Below are 8,497 nucleotides of genomic sequence, written 5' to 3'. Positions count from 1 at the left end.
TTTAGAGCCAGTATGATAAAGTGTTATATTGTGGAGTCATTATGCCTTGGTAATTCTAGGAAACTCCCTAAGACTTCTGTCTCCTTGGTGGTCTGGGAAGATGTTGTTGTCTGAAGAGAAAAAAGTAAGCCATCAGCCATCAGGGTGATCTCAGTCCATGCTGGCCTCCATTTGTCACAAGTAGTCGGGAAGGAGAGAAAATGCTGGACTCCTTCTGTCTTGTCCCCTGGGGGAGCAGGTGCCAGAGCACAGCCCTGACAGTTATGCAAATCAGATATACAGACTGCAAAAACAACAACAAAGGGCCCTAAACCTCTCTGAGGGTGCATCTTAGCCAGGGTGAGTGAGGACTGAGAACGGAAAGCCTTGAAGGCTCTTTCCAGTACTGAGGTAGGTTGACAGCTCTTCCCAGGACTGACCAGAACAGCTTGGCCACCATTACAGGTGGGAGGAGGGCAGAATGTTACTGTGGCCCTGGGGTCTCCTGTTCCTCCTGCTCCCTAGGTGTGTGTTTGCTTGTGTCATATGTGTAAGTGGGTGTGTCTCCCAGTAGATCTCAGGTTCGGCCTCCAACTGATCTGGGGATTTCAGGCAACCCACTGGGTTAAAGCTGTGCCAGAATTAACACTTGCAGGGTGGACTGGAAAATGCCCTATCTCACGTCTGTGGTTGTACCACAGAAACTGACCAGTGGTGACCTTCTTGGAGCTCAAATGACTCTATTGCCACCCAAAGAATACCTAAAAAGCGTTTGATAGAATCTTAAGTTGAAAGAAGACCCCAGCAAAAGCAGCAAGCATGGGCCTTAGTTAGCATCTGGACCATCCCTGATGTTACAGACAGATAAGGAAAGCGCGGCAGGAGGGCTTGCAAGAAGATGCACAGTTAATAGCAGGGTAGATTCAGAAATATAAGTTCTTTCTGGACTCTGGGGTGGCAGCCTGGGGCTAGTCAACCTAGGCTAAGGTTATTCTACAGAGCAGCTGGTAGGGGACACTCTGCCACACAGCGGGGGTCAGAGAAGGTTCTGGCAGTAATTCCTCACTTTGACACCTCAAGAAAACCAAAATAAAATAAAGGTTGGGAGTGTCTGCCTTCACCTTGTATTTATGTTCTTTCCTTCAGGTTCCTGGCCTGGCCTGTTTAATAGCACAGACATGTTAATGACTTGATGTTCCCTTCTCGGCCTTCAAGTCTGAAGGAACAAAGAGTGACTTGGCCACCTTACTGTCAGCTTTCTCAGTAGCCTTTCCATACCCATTGTCCTGAGTCTAGGGTCAAGTTGGATGGGAAGGAAAAACCTGTCACAGCCATCATTTCATGAGAACCAGCCTGTCCCCTTGAGCCACAAGGCCTTCTGTAAACCTGAGATAAGATTACCAGACCACACTCTGACACCTAATTCTGAATACCCCTCCCCACACACTGACACTTCCGATTGCCCTATTTAAATTCAGAGCTTGTTTGTACCCCAAAGATGGACTTGGGGGCCACTGAGACCCATCCCCGTGGCTGCCGTCGATTGTAGTTCTGTTTTTCACCGTCACTCAGCTCTTTAGCTATTGCACTGGGGCTCTATGACCAGGCCGCCAGTTCATTAGGATTTGGCTGCTGGGTCTTGGTCCTAAAACTCTGTTTATAGCATCTCTTCCCTTGATTAGGAGGTGACTTGAGAAAGGCGCATACAGACCAAGGCTGGGAACTTGGTCCTGGTCTCCTGTATTTTTGTGACAGTCTCCATCAATGATGTGGTTTGAGATGAAGGCTGATAAAGTTCTTCTAAAACTAGTCTGTGAGTTTGCTATCTAGCCCTCCGAGGGGACACTGGTGGGGCAGCTTCTGTAGGGGTGGAATTAAGAGGAGAGAAAAAGAGCATTTTCAAACAGAGAAGTGCACCCTCTCACCTTTTCAGACATTTATTAAGCACCTACTAGGTGCCAGGCAGCAGAGAGTCACCATCCCATATAGCCAATCCGGACCATCGTACACAGCCTTCCTTCTGGATGTCAGCTGTCCAATTCTGGGCTTTGTGCTGGCTCTCTTTCTTCTTCTTCTCTCTCTCTCTCTCTCTCTCTCTCTCTCTCTCTTTCTTTCTTTCTTAAGCCACCAACAAGATTCTGACCTCTCCGGGAACACACAATGCAGGCAGTCACTCATGCATTAACAACCACCGGGCCCCAAAGGTCGTTTCTATGACAACCCCGGAGTCCTTAATGACCCTGGCAGGCCAATGATTTTGTTTTGTTTGAGAGTGAAGGAATAATAAGTCAGGCTGGCTGGCTCAGGCGCTCACTCACCCCTCTCCCCCTTCCGCCCCCCTCTCCACTGCGCTGATATACTGTTCATTATCTGACTACAGCACCAGCCCCAGAGACAGCAGCAGCTAGCTAGCTCTGAAAGACAAGAGCTTGATGACTGCAGACAAAGAGCTGTAAAGGACCAGAGTGTGCCTCGCATCCAGGGCTACTCAGCTTCATTAATTCCATGGCCAGCTGGGAAGTAAGAGCCTGGACTTTGGGGTCCTCAGCTCCCGGCGTCCAGTGGTGTTCACGTGAACCCCAAGTCCTTGTACGAGTTCCTGCCGGGAGACCTTTCTATCAGGAGGTGTGCCTGATTTACAGACAGCTAGCGCCGCTCGGATAGCAAGACCTATCATTTTAATGATGAGATGAATAAGGCGATTGATGAGCAGTCCCACTAGCCTCCGGGTGGAGGTTCAGTAACTGAGGAGGCCGGACCTGACTGCGACGACAAAGGCAGCTGCCAGGTTCGCCGCTGACTCTTGTCCGGGTCCCGGGGTGGGGCCCTGCCCCCTTGCTTCCTTAGTTCCGGTCTCTTCTTCTACCTTGAGACACTTCCTGGGGAGTAAGCTTTCATTGTCTTCTGATCTCAGGGCAAACAGGCCTCTAGCTTGTCACATTAATTTTCAAACGCGACGTTCCGCAGCCTGGGATTTTGCTAGCAGACACTTGGAATGATTTTTTTTTTGTTGTGTGTGCACAGCTAAAATCCCTGCGAATAAGTCATTATCCTCTAAGAGGGAGGAAAAAAAAAATCAGCTCCTACTGGCTGCCCCATGGCCCAATCAGCTGACTCATTCCCCATGATTCCCTGAAGTAATTAGCGTTTTCATTTCTCCCAACCTGCCTATTAGATAAACTCCAGGTTCTCCTTGAGTTGAAGCACATTTTTTGAGTTGGTGTGCCTCAGCCTCTCCCTAAGAAACAAAAGAAGGCACCAGGAGGAGAGGAGGACAAAGAAATGGGTGATTGAGTCTTCCGTGCTCCTACGTGGATGGTTTTGTACCACAGAAATGACTTTAGGACAGCATGCTATGTTCAGGGCCCCCTGGTGAGGAACGAGTCCAGCATTCTGCATTAATTCCAGCATGGGTTAGTCAAAGGATATTTGGATCTGTAGAGGGCAATTTCTAAGCACCCAAAGGTTCAGAAGCATTGTGATGGCTAACTTTAGTTGCCAACTGGACACAACCTAGACTGATTTGGGGAGAGGGTTTCAGTCTACATTGAGTCAGACGATTGGTATGTCTGGAGACTGTCTTAACTGAGTTAACTGATGTGGGAAGGCCCAGACCACCAACGGGGGTACCATTCCCTAGGCAGGGGTTCCTGAACTGTGTAAGAGATGGGGCTAAGCACAAGCAAGCAAGCAAAGGAGTATGAGTGCATCCGTTTCTCCTTGGTCTTGACTGGATGTGGTATGACTGGTTTCATGTTCCTGCCCTGATGATACCATTCCCCTAATGATGCGCTGTAACCTGGAATTATAAGCTGAGCAAACTCTTTCTTGCCAAAGTTGCATTTCACTAGGATATTTGACCACAGACACAGAAATGAAGCCAGGACCAATGTGGTGTACGTCAGCACCTGCATCCCAGCTCACACCTCTCTTAGTCTTGTCTCCCTTGTCCACTGAGGGCTAACTGAAGAGCAGGGATGGAATGTTCTGGAAGAATGCAGAGCCTGTGAGGAGGTGGAGTTGGCCTGGGGCTGAGTTCTTTGCAGAATGGCTAGAAGGCTTCTCCCGTGTTTTAGATGGGTTGCTGTAGACGTGTTCTTGTGTAGCTTCTCTTCTGTCTGGCAGATGCAACCACTGAAACTCCAGGGGCGCTTGAAAGAAGACAGAACATGGAATCCTTTCAACATCAATGTGTTTAGAGTTTTCATCTATGGTCAACTAATTCTAACGTTCTAGGACTTGGTTCTAGGTAAACAAACAAACAAACAAACAAACAAAAAACCAAAATTAATAACACCTTTCCAGAAGATTCCAGGGACCATTAGTTCATGTTTTGTGCCCTTCAAGGACCATCAGTTCCTGGTCCTTGTGTGGATGACCTGTGGCTGGATAATAACTTTGGCACTCCTTGTAAGTTCTTGGAAATGATGCACAGGGCCTAACCTCACTCCTACACCATATACAGGCCGTCCCCATACATGCTAAGGAGATGACAACTTGGGTCCAAGTACTCAGGATGGAGACATTGGCTTGGATGGTCTGTGGCATTCCTCCTAGGTACAGGCTGCTCACTGTACCTCCTTATACACCTTTGGTTACATCACAGAGTATAATAAAGGTCCCTGGAGTGCGGGAGATCACGTGCAGGAGATCACCCATCCTATGGGTGTGGCGCCTGCCTGGTCCAAAGCTCTCCCTTGGGCAGAAGAGGGTTCTGCTGTCCACAGCAGAGGGAGGAAGGAAGGTCTTTTCCTCTTCTCGTAGTACAAGTGAGTGGTTCCACCCTAGCTTTCTAGAATCCATATTCATTGGTACAATCAATCGATCGCACTTCTCTCCTGACACCTAGGCCTCCCATGGGTCCCCATTTGACAGCAGCATGGCTTGAGTCCCCATTGTTCTAAAACCTTTGATTTCCTTGTGAATTTCTCTCTTTGCTCACATTCTAGGTGTTGCTGTGTCCACCGATCTGTTTTCTGCTGACCGTGAGTTCCTCGGACCCCCAAATCGGCCCACTTACCTTCATCTCTCTGACAGACACAGACATCTCACCAACGGGGTGGTGTCCCTTTGGGTTCAGGAAATCTGGAAGGACTATTTCATCTTTGTTTCAAACTTACTCTATTCTACTACTAATGACCTCATCCCTTGAGCTAAAATTGGGCAGCAGCCTTAAATGTCAGAGAGGAACAGCACCTTGGGTGCAATGTTAACTCACCCTTCCAAGTACACGTCCTCACACCAAGGTAGGACTGCTAAACAGTGAATGGCTTAGAAGTTGGCAGTGGCAAAGTGATCTGGGGAGTGTACCTTGTCACAACTGACACCTATTTCCCTGCTCTCCTCTGCCATCCAATGGGTACAGAGTTCAGTGGATCTGCACTCCTGGATCTTGCCACCTCCCCTTCCCCATTGCTCTGGACTGCACTCTAGTTGCTATAGCTGCTGTAGTTCCCCTATATTTCTGTAACCAACCCCCCAGTTGAGCCTCTTCCAGCACCCCCTTGATCTTTCTGACAAAGCACAAGACTCAGTGAAACTTGTCAAAACCCAGTAACATGGGCCGCCGCTCCACATTTGTCCCCCGAGCTTCACTGTCTTTTATGGTATGAGCCCAGTGGGCCTCACACTGGCTTTCCTACTGCCCAACAGCCCCTGGTATTTCCTTAAGCTGGAATGTTCCCCCCCACTATGAATCCCCCTTAAATCTAAGTGCTTCCAGATGTTTCCAGGCTCAGTCAGGGTCGATGCCTTCTGTAACCAGTTCTAGCTCGGCAGCTGACAGACAGTCTCTTCCATCATCAGAACCCCTGGCCTCTCCCCCACGGCAAGATTGTGCAGGCTCCTGCAGCAAATATCACAGCGATAGGGGGTGGGTGAGCTCCAATGTGAGATACTGATTTCCTCACCATCCTGGCACTTAGAAGTCCAAGATGGAGGTTCCGATTAGATCGGCTCTTGGATCGCCGTTGTGACTTGATAACTTTTCCTTGGTGTGCTCTGAGGGAGGGGGATGTGGAGAACTCTCGCTTTCTCAAGTTCACTAATCCTATGGAACTAGAACCCCTACCCTGCGACCTCTTTTAGAGGCTTTGCCTCCAAACACTACTCCACTGAAGGCTAGAGCCTTCACTTTTTCTAAGGGAGTAAGAGCAGGGACGTAGACGTCACTCTGTAACAGATGACCTGTCCTGGTTGATCAGCAATACATCTCTCTCCTCTCCATGTTTTGAGCCCAAGCTAGGCAACCTCTCTGTCTCTGAGCTGTGTCCCCCAAACCCGGGGCACACATCTCATTTTCCCATCAAAGCCAGAAACATTCCTAGGACAGATTCTGCATCTTTATTGTTGTGGTCCCTCTGGGTGATAGGTGCCTAGCTAATATTTGTAATATTTGTGAGCTTACAAGTATGGTGTATCACTTTATCACCAGAGTTCCATCATGACCTGGCATAGCCCTGGGACTTTACCCAAGTTCTCCCTCTACCTAAGTCTGTTCCTTTCCGCCTGGGACACGGGAGGGAGCTTATTCAATGCTCCTGTTTAGTCTGCTGAGGCCTGGTAAAGACGTCCACCCTGATTGCAGCACATGTGCACTAACAGAGTTCAAGTCCTAGCCTCCTAATACCCATCTCATGGGGACTGTCTATGTGCTGCTGGCCCACTCCGGGTGCTGGGGACTTAACCATATCACTACTTCCATGCACGTCCCCCAAGTGAGTCTCTAGAGGGCAGAGACTATGGCTTTTCCCCCCATACCCAGCCTCTGATGTGTTGCTTGATGACCAATAACAGCACAATTACATATGATTGAAAGAAGGAGCAGATAAAACCAGTAACTTTCAACAGTCTCTATCATTCCAACACCTGAAATGGAGATTTAAAAGTAAATATTGTAATGATTCAGACAATTGCAATACATGAATGTTCACAGCACAGTCTCTTCTCAGAGACTCCATAATGCGGTGACGAGATCAGTCTACAAAGGAGATGAAAGGCCAGACACTGGAGCTCTGTGTCAAGCTCTCTATTTAATTTGAAAAGAAAATTTCCATACAACAGTATTTTTTTTTTTTTTTTACTATTCACTAGAAATATGTCACAAAACATCACAGATTCTCAGTTGCAGCAGCTACAGCATGTGATTTCCATGTGAGGGAATGTGGAAGTGCAGGTAGGAAGCCATTAGATCACAAAGGATTCTACCAGTACCACAGAGGAATGCTCTGATCAGCAATGGAGCCCGAGTGTCTTGTAGAGAACTATACATGTGCTCCCCGGAAATATGTGCAGCAATTATAAAAGCTCAAAAATAATTATCCCCATCTTACAGCTTAAAAAATTGAGACCCAAAGAAGACATATAACCTGTATTGTCCACTATAGAATGTACACACACACATACACACACACATACACACACACACACACACACACACACACACACACACACACACACACACACCAGTGACTAATAGGCCATTTTTCTGGGTTATAAGGATTCCAGTGGCATTACTGGGAAAGTCACTGTGTAAGTGAGCTTCTGCTATTGAATACCATTGGGTACCTGTTTAGGAAAGATTTCAGCTATGGTGCTTACACACAAGGGTTTGACGTGGTCCCTTAGTCATGTCCCTTACTGGTGTCAGGTGCACAACCGACATTCTGAGGCTGGAATCTCCATCCCTTCCTCAGAGAGCAATGGCTCCATCTCCTCTTCCTTCATTCCCTGCTCAGCACAAGCCTCTGCAGGGCAAGTTTTCAGGAAGAGCCTCAAGATGAAGCCTGTGCCACCACCAAAGGACACAAACCAGTTAAGGGATAACTTGGTTTTCCATGTGCCAACTCCATTCTGGTTGTTCACACCCACCTCCTCCATTGACACCGTCAGACTGCAGGTCCCCCCGCTCCCACCCCCAGTTTCATAGCTTCCCTGTGACCTCAGAGCAGGTGACTCAGAGGGTCATTCTTCACTTGTTTCTCTCTCTCTCTCTCTCTCTCTCTCTCTCTCTCTCTCTCTCTCCCCCCCCCCATTAGGACAGGCCTGCCTGTAAAGTGCTTACAAACAAGAGGACATGAAGGACATGAGTTTGATCTTCAGAACCTACCTTAAAGAGGAAGGGCAACTAGACATGGTGGGGCAGTATGTGCCTGTAATTCTAGCACCAGGGATGTGGAGATGGGTGGATAGCTGGAGCTTACAGACCAGCTGGACTAATTTACCTAGAGAGTTCCAGAACAGTGGGAGAGACCCTGCTCCCGCATGAACAGTAACAACAGTGGTGAGCTAACCCAGAGGAATGAGACCCGGCATCGTCTTTTATTCCTTTCCCATGCACAAATGTACTTGCTTATATGGGAACACACATATGTGCGCACATACACATTCAAACACACACACATACACCCCCCACATACACCCTACACACATTCACCACACACACACACACACACACACACACACACCACACTCCCACACATACACCACATGCACACACACACACACAATTTTTAAAAAA

This window comes from Mus pahari, chromosome 8 (genome assembly GCF_900095145.1).
Source record: "Mus pahari chromosome 8, PAHARI_EIJ_v1.1, whole genome shotgun sequence".
In the NCBI taxonomy this organism is placed as follows: domain Eukaryota; kingdom Metazoa; phylum Chordata; class Mammalia; order Rodentia; family Muridae; genus Mus; species Mus pahari.
The sequence above is the reverse complement of the archived record's forward strand: the minus strand, read 5'-3'. Positions refer to the sequence as shown.